The sequence below is a fragment of the Haemaphysalis longicornis genome, unplaced genomic scaffold, assembly GCF_048455015.1.
Source record: "Haemaphysalis longicornis isolate Haplotype H1 unplaced genomic scaffold, Haemaphysalis longicornis Haplotype H1 scaffold_12, whole genome shotgun sequence".
Lineage (NCBI taxonomy): Eukaryota > Metazoa > Arthropoda > Arachnida > Ixodida > Ixodidae > Haemaphysalis > Haemaphysalis longicornis.
The window spans coordinates 23,488,127-23,502,671 of record NW_027526225.1 but is presented as its reverse complement, the minus strand read 5'-3'; the positions used below and the strand labels follow the sequence as shown (position 1 = coordinate 23,502,671).

Genomic DNA, 14,545 nt, shown 5'->3' with positions numbered 1-14,545 from the left:
GACTGCATTTATAACCCCAGACGGCCTATACGAGTTCAAGGTGATGCCGTTTGGGCTGTGCACAGCACCAGCGACGTTTCAAAGAGTCATGGACACTGTGCTAGCTGGCCTTAAGTGGCACACCTGCCTCGTATACCTCGACGACGTAGTGGTATTCGCCCGGACTTTCGACGAACACCTTGCAAGGTTGGAGTCTGTACTCGAGGCCATTCGTACGTCGGGGTTGACGCTGAAGCCCGAAAAGTGCCGTTTCGCATACGGGGAACTCAAGTTCTTGGGCCACGTCGTCAACGCCGCGGGAGTCCTACCTGACCCGGCAAAAACTTCAGCCATTGCGAACTTCCCAAGGCCGAAAGACAAGAAGGGCGTGCGCAGATTTCTCGGGCTGTGCGCATACTACCGGCGCTTCGTCGCAAACTTCGCACGCATTGCAGAGCCACTCACGCGCTTGACGAAAGATAGCACCCCTTTCAGCTGGGAAAACGACCAAGAAAAAGCATTCTGCGAGCTGCAAAAACGCCTGCAAAGCCCGCCCGTGCTCGCTCATTTCGACGAAAATGCCGAAACGGAAATGCACACGGACGCCAGTGATATAGGCTTGGGTGCCGTCCTTGTCCAAAAGCAAAGCGGCTGCGAAAGGGTAATCGCCTATGCCAGCCGTGGTCTGTCGAAGGAGGAGAAAAACTATTCTGCCTCTGAGAAAGAGTGCCTGGCTATTATATGGGCGATTTCAAAATTTCGCCCATACGTGTATGGAAGGCCATTCAAGGTTGTAACAGACCACCATGCGCTGTGTTGGCTCGCTAATTTGAAGGACCCCTCTGGCCGCCTTGGGCGGTGGAGCTTGCGCCTGCAGGAGTTCGACGTTACAGTCGTTTATAAATCCGGCAGGAAACACTCCGACGCCGACTGCCTGTCCCGCGCCCCCGTCGACCCACCACCACAAGACGCTGATGAAGACAGCGCGTTCTTCGGGATCGTGACGGAGAGCGACCTAGCCGCCCAGCAGCGTGCCGACCCCGACTTACGCGTCATAATCGAGTACCTCGAGGGATGCAACGTTGCCTTTCCTAGGACCTTCAAACGCAGCTTACCAGCATTCAGCCTGAGAAACTCCGTCCTTGTGAAGAAGAATTTCAGCCCCGGAACAAGAGCGAATTACCTTCTCGTCATCCCCGCGGACCTTCGTGACGAAATTTTGGAAGCGTGCCACGACGACCCGTCTTCCGGACATCTGGGCACAGCCCGCACTATTGGAAAAATCAAGGCGAGGTACTACTGGCCCGGCCTTACCTCTGACGTCACCCACTACGTCCGGAGCTGCCGTGACTGCCAGCGACGAAAAACGCCGCCGACAAGACCCGCCGGACTTCTGCAACCGATCGCCGTCCCATCGAGACCATTTCAACAGATTGGAATGGACCTTTTAGGCCCGTTCCCTACGTCACGATCACAGAACAAGTGGATTGTCGTAGCGACAGACTACATGACGCGCTACGCAGAGACCGCCGCTCTTCCGAGGGGGACTGCACAAGAAGTGGCGAAGTTCTTTATAAGCCAAGTTGTGCTGCGACATGGAGCCCCGGAAGTCCTAATCACAGACCGCGGAACGGCATTTACTGCGGAGCTGATGCAAGGAGTATTACGCTACAGCAACACGGATCACCGAAGAACGACGGCGTACCACCCCCAAACGAACGGACTAACAGAACGTCTGAACAAGACAATCGCAGATATGCTGTCAATGTACGTTGACGTTGAACATAAGACTTGGGACGAAGTGCTCCCGTATGTCACGTTTGCGTACAACACGGCTATCCAGGAGACGACACAGCTGACGCCGTTCGAGCTTGTCTACGGTAGAAGGCCGACTACGATGCTCGACGCCATGCTTCCGCACGTAGAAGACGACGACCTCAACGCCGACGTCCACGGATATCTTCAACGTGCGGAGGAGGCCCGCCAGCTCGCTCGAGTTCGTATAACGGAGCAGCAGCTGGTGGATGCGGGCCGCTACAACCTCCGACGCCGAGACGCCGAGTACCAACCAGGGGATCGTGTGTGGGTTTGGACTCCCATCCGACGACGCGGACTCAGTGAGAAGCTCCTGCGACGGTATTTCGGACCCTACCAGATTCTACGACGTGTTGGCCAACTTACGTACGAAGTGATCCCCGATGGTGACTCCGGCACATCACGACGACGCACGCGGCCTGAAGTCGTCCACGTGGTTCGCTTAAAACCTTTCTACGGACGATGACGAACTTTTATTTTCATTTGTTCGGACTGTCGCTTATGTTAGCATCGGGTCGATGCACTCTTGAGGGGGGGGTAATGCCGCGAACCATACATTGGGTTTGTTTATTTGTGTTTTGCTTTTACCGCCCGGCTGCGCCGGTTTGTGTTATCTCTGCGCCAAGGGAAGCGCGTGTTCCATTCTTTCTTTCTGTGCCGCATGTTTTATCTGTTGTGATAGGGAGAGCATTCCGATCTAACGTGAACAGCCCAGAATAATCTTCTTGGATCTACTATGTTTTCGATGCGAATCGACGTTTCGAGAACCACGCGCGCCAAAAGATAAAAAGCCTGCAGTGCGGACGCCGGGGCATTCGATTCGACGACACTCGCCTGTGCAAGTCACTTTGTTGACCGCTGCTTCGCCGCCTCTGTATTCTTTTGAGTTGTTAGGGGAGCACAAGTTCGCTCCAATAAACGTGTTTCTCATTCAACACAACTGCATCGTCCTTGTCTTCGTGACAATATGGTATTCATACTAGGATTGTACAGCTTGCTGTTGAGGTAATTTTAAAGCGAAAGCTTTCTTAGTGGGACCGATGGCGTCCAGTCAAAAAATCCGCTGCTGGGTATAAAAGCAAGAAGATCAGGTTTAATTCTAAGGTAACTGAGTCAAGCTCGCTCTACCCGTGCATCTCGTTGGTTTTCTTGCTCAACTGCTCAATTTATTTGTTGTCTATGAGTGATATGTGCGCGTTGAATGTGTCTATGCCATGCTGCGCGCTCAGCCGATACATGTGCACATTGTCACGCGTAGTTTTTTACGAGGTCATGCATGGCCAGTTAGTAAAAGCACTAAGAACATAGTTTCCACTAGGACAAGTAACTGATTAGTGTTCTGTTAGCAAGTGCCGCGGCCTTTTTTTTTTTTAAGAGGCGCCTCTCACGCTGTGCTCTCACCCACATCTGACGCTGTGCTGGCCCCGATTAAACTGGCGCAGTCGACAGAATCACCCAACTGCGCATGCGCAGGGCAGTCCAGACAATACCAAGATGTTAGCACAAGTATAGTTACACAGAGTCACATTACGCACAAAGAATATCCCGCACAAGCCTTCCTTAGGCGCAAGAGAGAGCCAATTATACGCGCCTTCTAGACCGCCAAAAAACGGTGACAGAAGCTCCCGCAGTGTTTGCACCTTCGGTTTGATGAAGTTGAACCCTTGGGTGATTGATACTCACGTTCGGTTGCTCGCAAAACTTTCCCACCGACTACGCACACATCTTAGACCCGGCGACAGTCGTAATCGTGAACCTCGTGCCGCAGCTGTACTAGGGCGTTAAAGAGACACGGCTAGGGCTGCAAGACGACGGCGAATGCGGGGCGCAAAATTGCCGCGACACATTTTTCCGGAATAGGAAACAATTACAAATCAATTTCAGCCATCTGAGTTCCGAGGAACAATGCCGGCCGTACAAATACATCGGCGGGTCCCCGGGAGCTCAACGCCTGTTGCGAATGCGTTGCTCCTTCCGAACCTTGCATCGTTTCAAACTAAACATCGCGTTGCGGTCAATGTTGAAACACAGCGTTACGGAGCGAAGTTTTAAAGCGAAGCTGTCTTCGCCTTACTGATGGCAACCGCATGCGAAAACGCACTGCAGGAATGCTAACTTTACACAATGGGAGGACGCGTGATGATGATTGGTTTCCACAAGGGCACATTGAGCGCCTCGAAAGAAAGAAAACGCTTCCCGTGGTCGAAATCGAACCTGGGTCACTCGCTTTACGAAGGCGACGTCTATCCGATTGCACCATTCTTTTTTAAAGCAAATCTTTACAAATCCGGCAAGCATGTTTGCTGTGACATAGGATTTAACCTCCATTTGACCGCCGCGGCGCCGTGATACGCAGCTTGGCAACGCATCACGTGATTCGCCGGGTCGAGCTCCGCCGAAAAGCCGACAACCGCGTTCGCTGGTCGCCGTCGCCGCCACCGCTGCTGCCGGCTTGGCGCATGCGCTCTCCGCAGCTGGGTCGCCGCCTGACCACGTGACTCACCACGTGCATGCGAGCTTGGCCATGGATGAGAGCGAGTCCGGGCCGTCTTTGCCGAGCATTCCGCGGGAGCGGGATGCTTTGAGCTGTCAGCGTCAAGCGGAGTCTGACCACCTCGCCGATATCGCACGGCGAGCTGCTTTTCTGGAGAGGGCCCGGAATTCCAAGCGCGCGAAGCTAGCGCGGGAGACTAAGGAAGAGCGAGCCGCTCGGCTCGGAATACGCCGGCGGCGGGACCACAACCGTAGGCAAAGGCAGGCTTGGACGATTATTATATAATTATAGCTAAATCGAAGGTTAATCAAGTGAAGCCAAGACTTAACCAGGCTAAGCCAAGCTTTCGCGTTGCATATACACGGTTAGTTGAGCTAAGCAGCGTCCATTTTTTATTGTCGATTGCGCCATTCCAACATGGTCGAAGCAGTTTAGATTTTGGACTTTAACTTTGTGGGGGCCAAGCCCCCCTAATGGGGCGAGGAGGCCCTTTAATGGGGGCGAGGAGGCGCTAGCGACGTCCTCCTCCTTGGTGGGGCGAGGGCGATCCTCGCGCGCCTCCCTCCTCTCCCTACGAGGTGACGGGGGATGCGCGCAGGAGACTCCCGGAGAGACCGCCCTTGGGACGCGCAGCGATCGCACGGTACGTAAATGCCCTTCGGCCACCTCTGGCCGTTTCTTGCATTGACCGTTGTTTCCCACTTCCGTGGGTCACGGCACCCACCGTGTCGATTAGCGCATGCCTCGATTTGCGTCAGTGCGTTTATCTAGGATGCCCGGCGAGTCTCCGCGGGCATATTCCACTTCTTGGTGGGTTGCCCCCGCGTCCGCGATGTGACGGCTTGCGCCGTCTGAGGTCAGCGGACGAGCGCCGATGCCGCCCGATCGAGTCCAGCGGCTTGAAATGTGTAGCGGCCATAGAGAGCCCCCTTCCCCTACGTCAGCGAGCGTTGCGGCCGGCCAACGCCGGCGGACGCTAACTGCTGCCCGACTACGGCCTGGGCACACGCTGACGGCTGTATGCCCCAGGGGCTAGGTGCGTAGTGCAGTGTAGCGTTTGTATCGTGGTTTCCCGCGTAATAAACCCCTGTACTATGAAATATCTCGCTTCCCGGTGAAGTGACTGACAACGTACACTCGCGGCGAGAGTCGTGGCTCGCTCTCGAACCCGTTGTGGGCAGAGTCTCTCGGCAGGGCAGTTCGGTGCTGCGCGAGAGCAGTGAGAATAACGACGGAGCGTTATTCTATTATGTCCTATTCTATTCCTGAATGGAAAGGATTAAGGATAAGGATAAGATGATGCCCACAACTTTACTCAGGTTGCATAACAGAAAGCTTCGCGCTTTAACAATATTTCTCTTAAGAGAGAGGCTTTGATTTTTTTTATTAATGCGAAAGACTTAGGTGCGTCATCAAACACGAAAAGCGACCGTAGTTTAGTCGTCGTCCCTACCTTTCGGCGTCGGCACGAAAGGTCGCGAAATGGCTGCGGCTGTAAAGATAAAATCGATTGGGCTCGTGTGAGGTTTGGACCAGAGTAGCCAGAGCAGCAGCAAAGTACGCTAACCACAGCGATAACCCGGGACCCTGCCAGAATGCAACAACAATGACAGGTGCACGTGGCGGCACGTGAGTATAACAGGTGCGCGCGGAGGAGGGCTCCAACTTTGGAGAAGCTGCAGCGTCAGTCTGTCCGTCGTTGGAATTCCTGCGAAAAGACAAAGAAAGAGAAGAAAGAGACCCACGCGCGATGCAGCACTCAACAAGTTCTTTGTAATCGCTAGGCTTTCGGCTCAAACTGCATAAGCAGACTTAGGTGGCCGAGGAATTTTCGCGTGCACGATAGATGGGGAATGCCGCAAAATTTTCGCCCCGATCCGTCACCAGAGCGAGCGACAGAATAGCACAGAGCGATAGAGTGGCGAGAACGCGCGGAGAGACCTGCCTTCGAGAGTGGAGAGAGCTGCCTTCGCAAACGTGCCGGCGTTGGCAGGGGGAAGTCAGGTCGAAGCGCGGATCGCCAGCTCCCTCCGTCTCGACGGGTCCTGCGACTCCCTCAACCGCTTGTGCACGTTGCACGAACGAGCCCGCAGTCAGTGCGGACACCAAAAGAGGCAGGAATGGAAATTAGAGCGACGAAATGTCGGCACTGGCAGGCAGCAAAGGGAGCGACAGGCAGCCAAAGCCACCGGTAAAGCGAGCGAACGCGACCGCTCCGTCGGGAGGAGTGGTCAGCACTGTTGGAACGGTGTACGGAGGACGTGCGGGAAACGTCGCGTTGCGTTCACTTGAAGCGCGATCAAGGCGTGCGTATCGGGCCGAGGGTCGATTCGCGATGGAGAAGTAGCAGATGCTCAAGCATTCTTCAAGATCCGCCAATGGATCTCTGATTTTCTTTTTAACACGAAAGTGTTTTCTTCCCGGATACACAAAGATTTCAATGACGTCATATCCGTCACGGAAGTGACGCCCGTTCAACGAAGCAGGCGGCCTGTAAAGGGTGCACCCCTGTACACGGGGTCTTCTTGCGGGAAAGCAACCTTTAGACCCAAAGAGTACGTTATACTTAGGGTTGTTCCTTTTCGGGTTTTATATTTAACACGAAAGTGTTTTACACCGGGATATACCAAGATTTCACTGACGTCATAACCGTCATAAAATGGATGCCAGTACACCTTTGCCGAAGCGACCCGACAGCAGGACGGTGCTCGCCAAGCACACCCATTACACAGCCGCCGACCCGCAAATCACGCTCAGCTGCAGATTTCGCAGCGTATTTTTGTATTTTACCGACTCCTATTACAGAGGAATCAGCCACAGTTTTTTCAGCGCTACCAGGCCGAAGGCCGGACTGCCTACCATGAAAGAGGGACGCGCGGAAGGGTTAGAAAGCTGGAGGGGGGGGGGGGGTGCACTGCTCCGCCCCCTCATTATAAAAACTCTCCCCGCCCACGCCAAACTCATCGCCGATTCCAATTTTTCAACAAAGAGCTGGCGCGCCGGCGCGCTACGCGCGATCAAGAGCGAACGGCTCGGCAGTGCGGGCACCGCCGGCAGCGCCGGCGAAACACGCCGGCGCCGAAAAAGAAGCGAAGGAGCACGGAAGAGGAGGAGGTGGCAGCGAGCGACTGAGAGGCCGACGACAAGGACGCGACGGCGGTGGCCTCGATTTCTTAGCGGCGACGCTAGATGGCGGAAGAGGCTCCGGCGGCGATTAGGACGGCGAAAGAGACGGAGGCCACGCAAAACGGCGGGGTCCTTCGTCTCTTGAGGAGAGTGCGGAGTGAAGCGAGCTATGGATGCGGCAGCGGACGCCCTTTAACAGCACGCGGACTCTGTTTTGTTGTGTTAAAGGAACCCTGCGACACTTTCTCCAACTTTTTTTTTAATTCCTAAATGCTTGCAGAACTTAATCACCCAACACACGCAGTACTTAGATCAGGGGGACGCAAAGTACTTCAGCAAAAAATTACTGCTCTACGCCCGTCAGATAACTTGGTAGACTCGCTCAGAAGGGTTTTCTTTCTTTCCCGGTGTTCTTGACGTTCTTCGACGGCTCGAATTACGTCACTGAGGCCATGTAGCGGCTGTGTACCGGTTTTCCTTCAGTTGCAGCAATGAACGCTTTTCGATAGAAAAAAAAATTGGGCCCATCTCCCCACGAGGGGGGACTCGAGTAAATGCGTCGCGTAGGGGGTGGGTGTATTGCGTTAACGTTAGTGTTTGCGGGTTGGTGGTGGGGTGGTAGTGAATGTGTTAACTATTATTGCTTATTACTATTAATTATTATTATTTATTTTATATATTAATTATTACTTTCGTGATTTTGCGACTCGAGTCCCCCCTCGTGGAGAGATGGGCCCAATTTTTCTTTTTTTGTGTGTGTGACGCAAGAAGTGAAGGCAAGGAGTAGGTTGTTGTAAGTCGTTATTTATTTATTTGTTGCTGTTGTCGTTGTATTGGACGCTGAGAACGACGGCTTCGTGGTCGCTAAAGTGTACTGTTAAGGGGTCTTTAAGCAGTGGTCGTGCGTTGCAGCAACTGGTGAAGACGAGATCGATGCAACTGCTGCCGTGTATCAGCAGCTTCTTGACGTAGTTTGAATGAGTCAAGGATATAAAGGCGCGTTCATACCCTTTTATTCTGTGTAGCTTTTGTGGCGCAGTGGGAAGAGCACCATGTACCTCGCGTTCCGCCCACAGGGTCGTGGGATCGAAACCAGGCGCCGATAACTATTATTTTTTTATATAGTGTAGGGGGGGGGGGGTGGACCTGTTGTTGAAAGCGAGGAGGGTAGCGTGATGCGGGAGAGGAGGAGTGGGGGAGAGGGCGCACCTGCGCGCTGAGCTGTTGCGGACGGACGGCGGACGCTACATGTGAGTTAAAGAAATGGTCTGCATTTAAAAGCACAAAAACAAAGCAGAAACGGAAGGCCTATCTGGTGCGACGAGCAAATCACGCAGTGCCGCTCCGTGCTGGCGATAACTATAGCTTTTGCAGTGGTTCCAGAAGCGAAGGAAAGAGTGAAAGCGCTTACCGAAGTGTTGCAGGGTCCCTTTAAATTCGGCGTCAGCCCCACACACTCCCTTCCAGCACGATGCGCGGACGAAAAAAGCCTGTCCGTCAAGACAGCAGCCCACGGACGCAATACAGCGACACTCGCCCTCAGAATAACCCAGATTATACAGCGTACACTGAACCTCCGTCATGACGAAATTGCGTCATTCGAATTATCGCTTTACTCGAAGTTTGTCGCATGTCAAGCGCAGTATAAAAAGCGCAAGTCATCCCCGCCTTTAACGAAGTACCGCTTTTAATGGAGTCACTTTTAGGTCCCGTGAGTTTGGTTATCACAAGCGTTACTGTATTCAACTCTAGCAGCGCAATTCGTTAACCACCTGACTGGAATGTGCTCATGAGAGTTTAACTCACAAATTCACGACGGCAATTTACAATGTATCTTTGTTTGAACAATTCCGAAAGGGAGCAACTGTTTGCCGCCTGTATTTTATTTGAATTTAATTCCTCGAGAAGAGACATAATTGACAAGTAGATCTGGCGCCCCCATATCCTCCTCCTCCTCTACCGGGAAGAGGGGACGTGCGTATACACCTTAGCACCACCAACGGAGAATGCACGCAGGGAGGAACAGACCAGCAAACGACAACCCCACGGCCGACGACATCCACAGTAATTATCGTCGCCAGCTCCTAACGAAACGGGCCGACTTCGCCGCCCCCGCCGAAACGAAGTATACAGCGCGTCGCACAGAAGACAACGGACGTCGTGGAAGGGGGTCGAAGAAAGGGCGGGCGAGGAAAACGCGACCTGGACGGAGCACGGGAAAAAGAGAGCCTCGTCAGGGATAGCGTATAAGCAGCCAAGACGAATGGGAGGAGAAGAGGGGGACCCAAGAAAGTGATGAAACAGGATATCATCTCCACTCGCTGAAGTATTTCTTCTTTCCGTTTCGAGCACGTTTGTGTTCTCTTCCCCGGCTCCTTTTTGTCTTGAGCCTCCTTATTGCTGTTCCGTCGCTCTCGGTCGCGCGTTTCGCCTCACCCTCCCCGTCGAGTCCCTCCTCGCGCGCCCAGGCCGTTGCCATAATACCCAAGGGGGTTATTTCGACTCAGTCGCGCAGAATTCTGATTGGATTACTCCGAGCGGCCTGAAGAACAGGGCCAATCATAGCGCGCTGCGCTGCTGCGGATGCGACCGGCAATATAGCCCTCTCCTTGCGGCGGACAACACTTTCTCCGTGCCTCCCCGCGCCCGTTACTTTTTGTTTCCTCTCCATCCTCCCTGGTTTCCAGCCCGGACTCCCACCCATCCCAGCCCCATCCATTGTTTCTTCTGTCCGTGTCGGCAACTGTGTCCCTTCACCTTTCTGACTTCTCCTTTACGTGCCTTAAGAATGGCTGTAAGACGGATCTAATGTGTCTGCCATCATCACCATCATCATTATCATCATGGTGTCCACTGCAGGACGAAGCCACGTCTGTCCTGAGCAAACCGAGTACATTATTGGCATTTCCGCCGAATGTCCCACCTCCTTGCGATGCGATGCGATGAGGTTTTTGAGGGAAGAGGGGGGGGGGGGGAGAGGTAGTGAAAAGGGCCCGAAACTGTCTGGCGTGGGGTCTCTGTCGTACCGCGTGCCCATTTATCGTCTGCGCCGAAGTCAGGCAAAGATTCGCCGAGAGGCTTCTCTCTAAATTTGCAACTTGGATGACTCACTGAAAGTGATAAGCGCTGTCCAAACCTCTCGGGCTTGTAGTGTGACGCGCGGCTGATGGGATCTGAGCGGGCGACGGAAACGGCATGATTTAGGATGAACGCCGAAGACAGGCTAAAGAAAAGTTGGCTGGGCACTCGAGTTTACGAACATAAAAAATAAAAAAAAACGGTAGGAAGGAGAGGTGGGGTGGCGGGAAAAAAAAAGGGGGGGGGAGGGGGAGGGGGGGGGCAGGCGAGTGCGATTCCTCAAAGAAAATAAAGGCGTGAAAATGCAGTAGCGGGCTCTCTACGATGTAGTAATAGAAAGAGCGTATTTTTCTTTCCTGGTCAGTCACGCTCTTCAGAGCTTATGAAACGCCGAGCAACGGTCGAGAAGAGAACATGAGGGCACGAACAGGAATTTCACAGCCGCTCTCTTCAGCTTAAAAACAAACAAACACGCACTATATTACAATTCCCCAACAGAGAGTTCCGGCTGCGATTTTTTGTTTAGAACAAGAAAAAAAAAGAAAGGAAAATCAACTCAACTGCGGCTTCCTACGATGCCATCATCTGGACATATTTGAATGTCCAAGGAGACAGAAGCAAGCTCACTGACTCAACCAAAGGAGATCTTCAATGCAGAGCAAAAAAACAGTTTTTACAAAAGCACATTCACCTTTCTTCGTCTATATGACCATTCCCTCACTCTCGGCACATCATCACCCTCTCTATCTTATCACATGGCCCAAGCACATCCGTTGTTCGTGGCTTGTTCCATGATTAACTAACACGCGCAATCTGAACTGGCGGTAATGGCTGCTGCCCTGTCCTCGAATAGAGGACGAACTCCCTTTGTAGCGCGCACTACGCACGTTAAAATCGTTCCTCCGTTCTCTTCTCCTTTTGCGTTCTTCGCGCGCTGGCTAAAAGCTTATCTAGAGTTCCCACCACTGCAACACCCATTTTGCCCCAGCTGACAGCACGCCGCCAACAAGCGTATCTTGACACCGCGTTGCTTTTGACTCAGCGAAGCTGCTCGTCGCTGTTCCATCGACTGCAGCTCAGCGTAACTTTTACTCATCGATACCAACACCTCATCGATGGTGCGAGTGGCCCTGACTGTGAATCATGTCCAATACCGGAAACTATTGGACATGTACTGTGCGACTGTCCTTGCTACGCGCATCACCGTGAAAAACTAGCCACCTCGTTGGACCGGTTAGACAATCGGGCATTGTCTGAGGACGTCCTGCTGGGACCCTGGCCAGACCCGCAGTGTCCAAAAAAGGCCTTCAAGGCAGTGCTGGCATTATTCAAAAGCATAGGTTTGGCAGGTAGATTGTAGCCCAATCCCATTGTGGGCTACAATCTAGCCCACAACGGGATAGAGTACAGTATCGATTGATTGCGGGTTTTAACGCGCCGACGCAACGCAGGCGATGAGGCGCGCCATAGTAGACGGCTCGGGATTAATTTTGACCACCTGGGGATCTTCAACGTGCGCCGAAATATCGTACCCACGGGAGTTTTTGCTTTTCGCCTCCACCAGAAAAGCGCCCGCCGCAGCCGGGATTCGAACCCGCGTCCTTGTGTATTAAACATGCACTGTACATGGTGTAGGCATTCTTGTATATAGTTAAACCCTCACCTGTATTTCGATCATAATGCGTGTCACCCTCTCTCTCTGTGCTCTTTTCCCTCTTCCCCACCCCCACAGAGAGTAGCAGAGTAGCTGTCGTTAATTTGGACTTTGATTGGATTGTGGAGCTTACGTTCGTACAAGAGAAAGCTTCCCGTTTCATCACTAAAATCATCATCATCGACATCACGTGCCCTTTGAGGAAACCAATTTGTAAAGTTGGCTTTCCTGCAGTACGTTTTTTCTCCGCCACCGCCACAAGCGAGTCGCAGAAAGCTTCGCTTCAAAAAAACGATATAGGGTGTCAGCCAACACGTAGCCTAACAGCCCCTGTAGAGGGTTAAGGATGTCATACAGCGATTAATGCGCTTACCCGTGGCTGCTGCAGTCAGCGAGTAAGCAATAAACTTCACCCCCCTCCGCAGCGACTCCCCCTCCACCACTCATACGCATGCTATCGCATGTGCGAGCACCGGCCGCAGCTCTGAGCGTACGGTACACCTCTTTTGTAACGTAAGCATCTGCGGAATTTCGTCCTCAGCCGTGCGTTTATCGCCTTCCCTCCCACTCCACCGGACCCCCAGATACTTGCCAAACCAGTGCGCCAGATAACGCGGGCCGGCAGAAACGAGATAACACTTCCCCGCTCCAACCAATCCGGACAGTTTTCGCCCAAAAAACAAAACTTCACCGCCCTCCTCAACGCAGATACAGACTAACAAGGGAAGCGGGGAATTAGGGATAATGCGTCTCTGTTCCCCACTCGCCCTGTCCTTCGTAGGTGTACACCTACGCAGGCTTCGGACGCGCTTCTACGCCCCGCGTACAACAAAGCGAAAGAGTTCGGCAAGCAAGCAGCGACGCGGGAACGAGCCTCCTTTTTGAAAGCTCAAACAGGCGCCCCCCGACCTGGTGGCGCACGCTGCTCGGGCGCACACCGACGAAGCGTGCCCTGGCAGCGCTATTAGCCCGGCCGCTTCGGTATCAATTAGCATCCTCCGGAGGAGAGAGGGGAGCGCGAGGAAGAGGCACTAGGACCATGCGCGGGGCGGGGGGAGGGGGGCACACGTGCTGTGCTTTCGGGAGGCAAGAGCCGACCGACCGGGCCCGAAAGGCCGCATACGCCGTTCCGTACGACCACCTCCGAACATACGTCGTGCGGGACGCGCGATATATATCATACACACCTTCCTATACCTCCCCTCGCGAAGCCCCATTCTAGCAGTTTCTCTTTTGCTCGAGCGCATTCTTACTTCATTTTTCCCGCGCTTTTTAGGCAGCAGCAACAGTTCATTAGACGGGGGGTCTCGTTATTCAGTATATATACGCTCGGAATAGCATTTACTCTTTGTTTTTTTTTCGTGGTGTACCGAAAAAAACCGGCGGGGGGAATCGTTCGCAGGCGCCGCCGTGACGTTCATCCTAAAGCGTCAAAAGCAATCTCGTTGATCGTGGAAATAAAATCACCATCGTGCTGCTCCGGTGCCTCGAGTAGCGGCAGTTGCGTTGTGGTTGCCGGACGCGAAACGAATGAATCCAGCCGTTAGCATATATGGTAGAGCTGGGCTTATGATTGGAACAAGCGCCTCTTGGAAGCGTAAGCGATTCGCGACGGACACGGCGAACCGGCGTCAAACAGGGAGCCCACTATAAATGTCTAGGTACGGACTATTTCCGGATTCGATGGGCAACATTTTATTTCTCAGAAATGATCACTAGCACTGCAATGTTTTCGATTTAACAAAATGTCCGTTCCCCTTCCCTAAACTGCGTTATAACTTCCAGTTTAATTCCCCCCCCCCTATTCCTCGCCATTTTCGGTTTAACAAAACTCCCGATACAGCGAAATTATTTTTTTTTCTCGTCAGCTTCAGTTTTCAATAGTGTAAGGCTGAAGTCCTTCCCATATGCCACTGCAGAAGCAGCTCGTTGTTCATCCAGAGTAAATATATACGGCCTCCAAGCAAATACACTACAGTTTTATTTAGATACGTCACACAAGGTAAGACCCCCCATAACGCTGCTGGCGACGAGAGAGCTGGAAGCTTGACAGAAAAAAAGAAATCGCAAAAAAAAACCCGCAACAAAGAGGACGAACCGGGGGTCACAAAACGGCGCGATTAGCTCAGTTGAAACGCATTACAATATCGTCGGCGGTGCGGTCGCGTGGAGAGGCCGGAAGGTGTGGCATGACTCACAAATGAACTCAAACAACCGCAGAGAACAAAAAAAAAAAATAGGAACGCAGCTAGAGACACACTGCGCCGTACAGAACCAAAACAAAAACAGGAAAATAAAAGCGCAATGAGGGCGGTAATAGAGCTTATAATGAGAGACGCGACCGTACGACGCAGCCAGTCGGAATGCCGCTTGGCCCCGAGCTCGTGCAATTGGAAATC

At 53.0% G+C, this 14,545-nt stretch overlaps 1 protein-coding gene across 3 annotated transcripts in view; it reads right to left on the bottom strand.

Moving 5' to 3' along the window:
- The window catches only part of LOC144162493 (uncharacterized), a 520,233-nt gene that overhangs the window by 402,417 nt on the left and 103,271 nt on the right, over positions 1 to 14,545 (bottom strand). The window contains exon 1 of one of the 3 annotated variants that reach the window (XM_077693053.1): positions 3,478 to 3,607. The exons of 1 other annotated variant lie outside the window; for it this stretch is intronic. The gene's annotated coding sequence lies outside the window, so the exon portion shown is untranslated. Of the gene's footprint in view, positions 1 to 3,477; positions 3,608 to 14,545 lie in introns of those variants that run through there. One more of the 3 variants, XM_077693054.1, reaches the window with a different exon arrangement.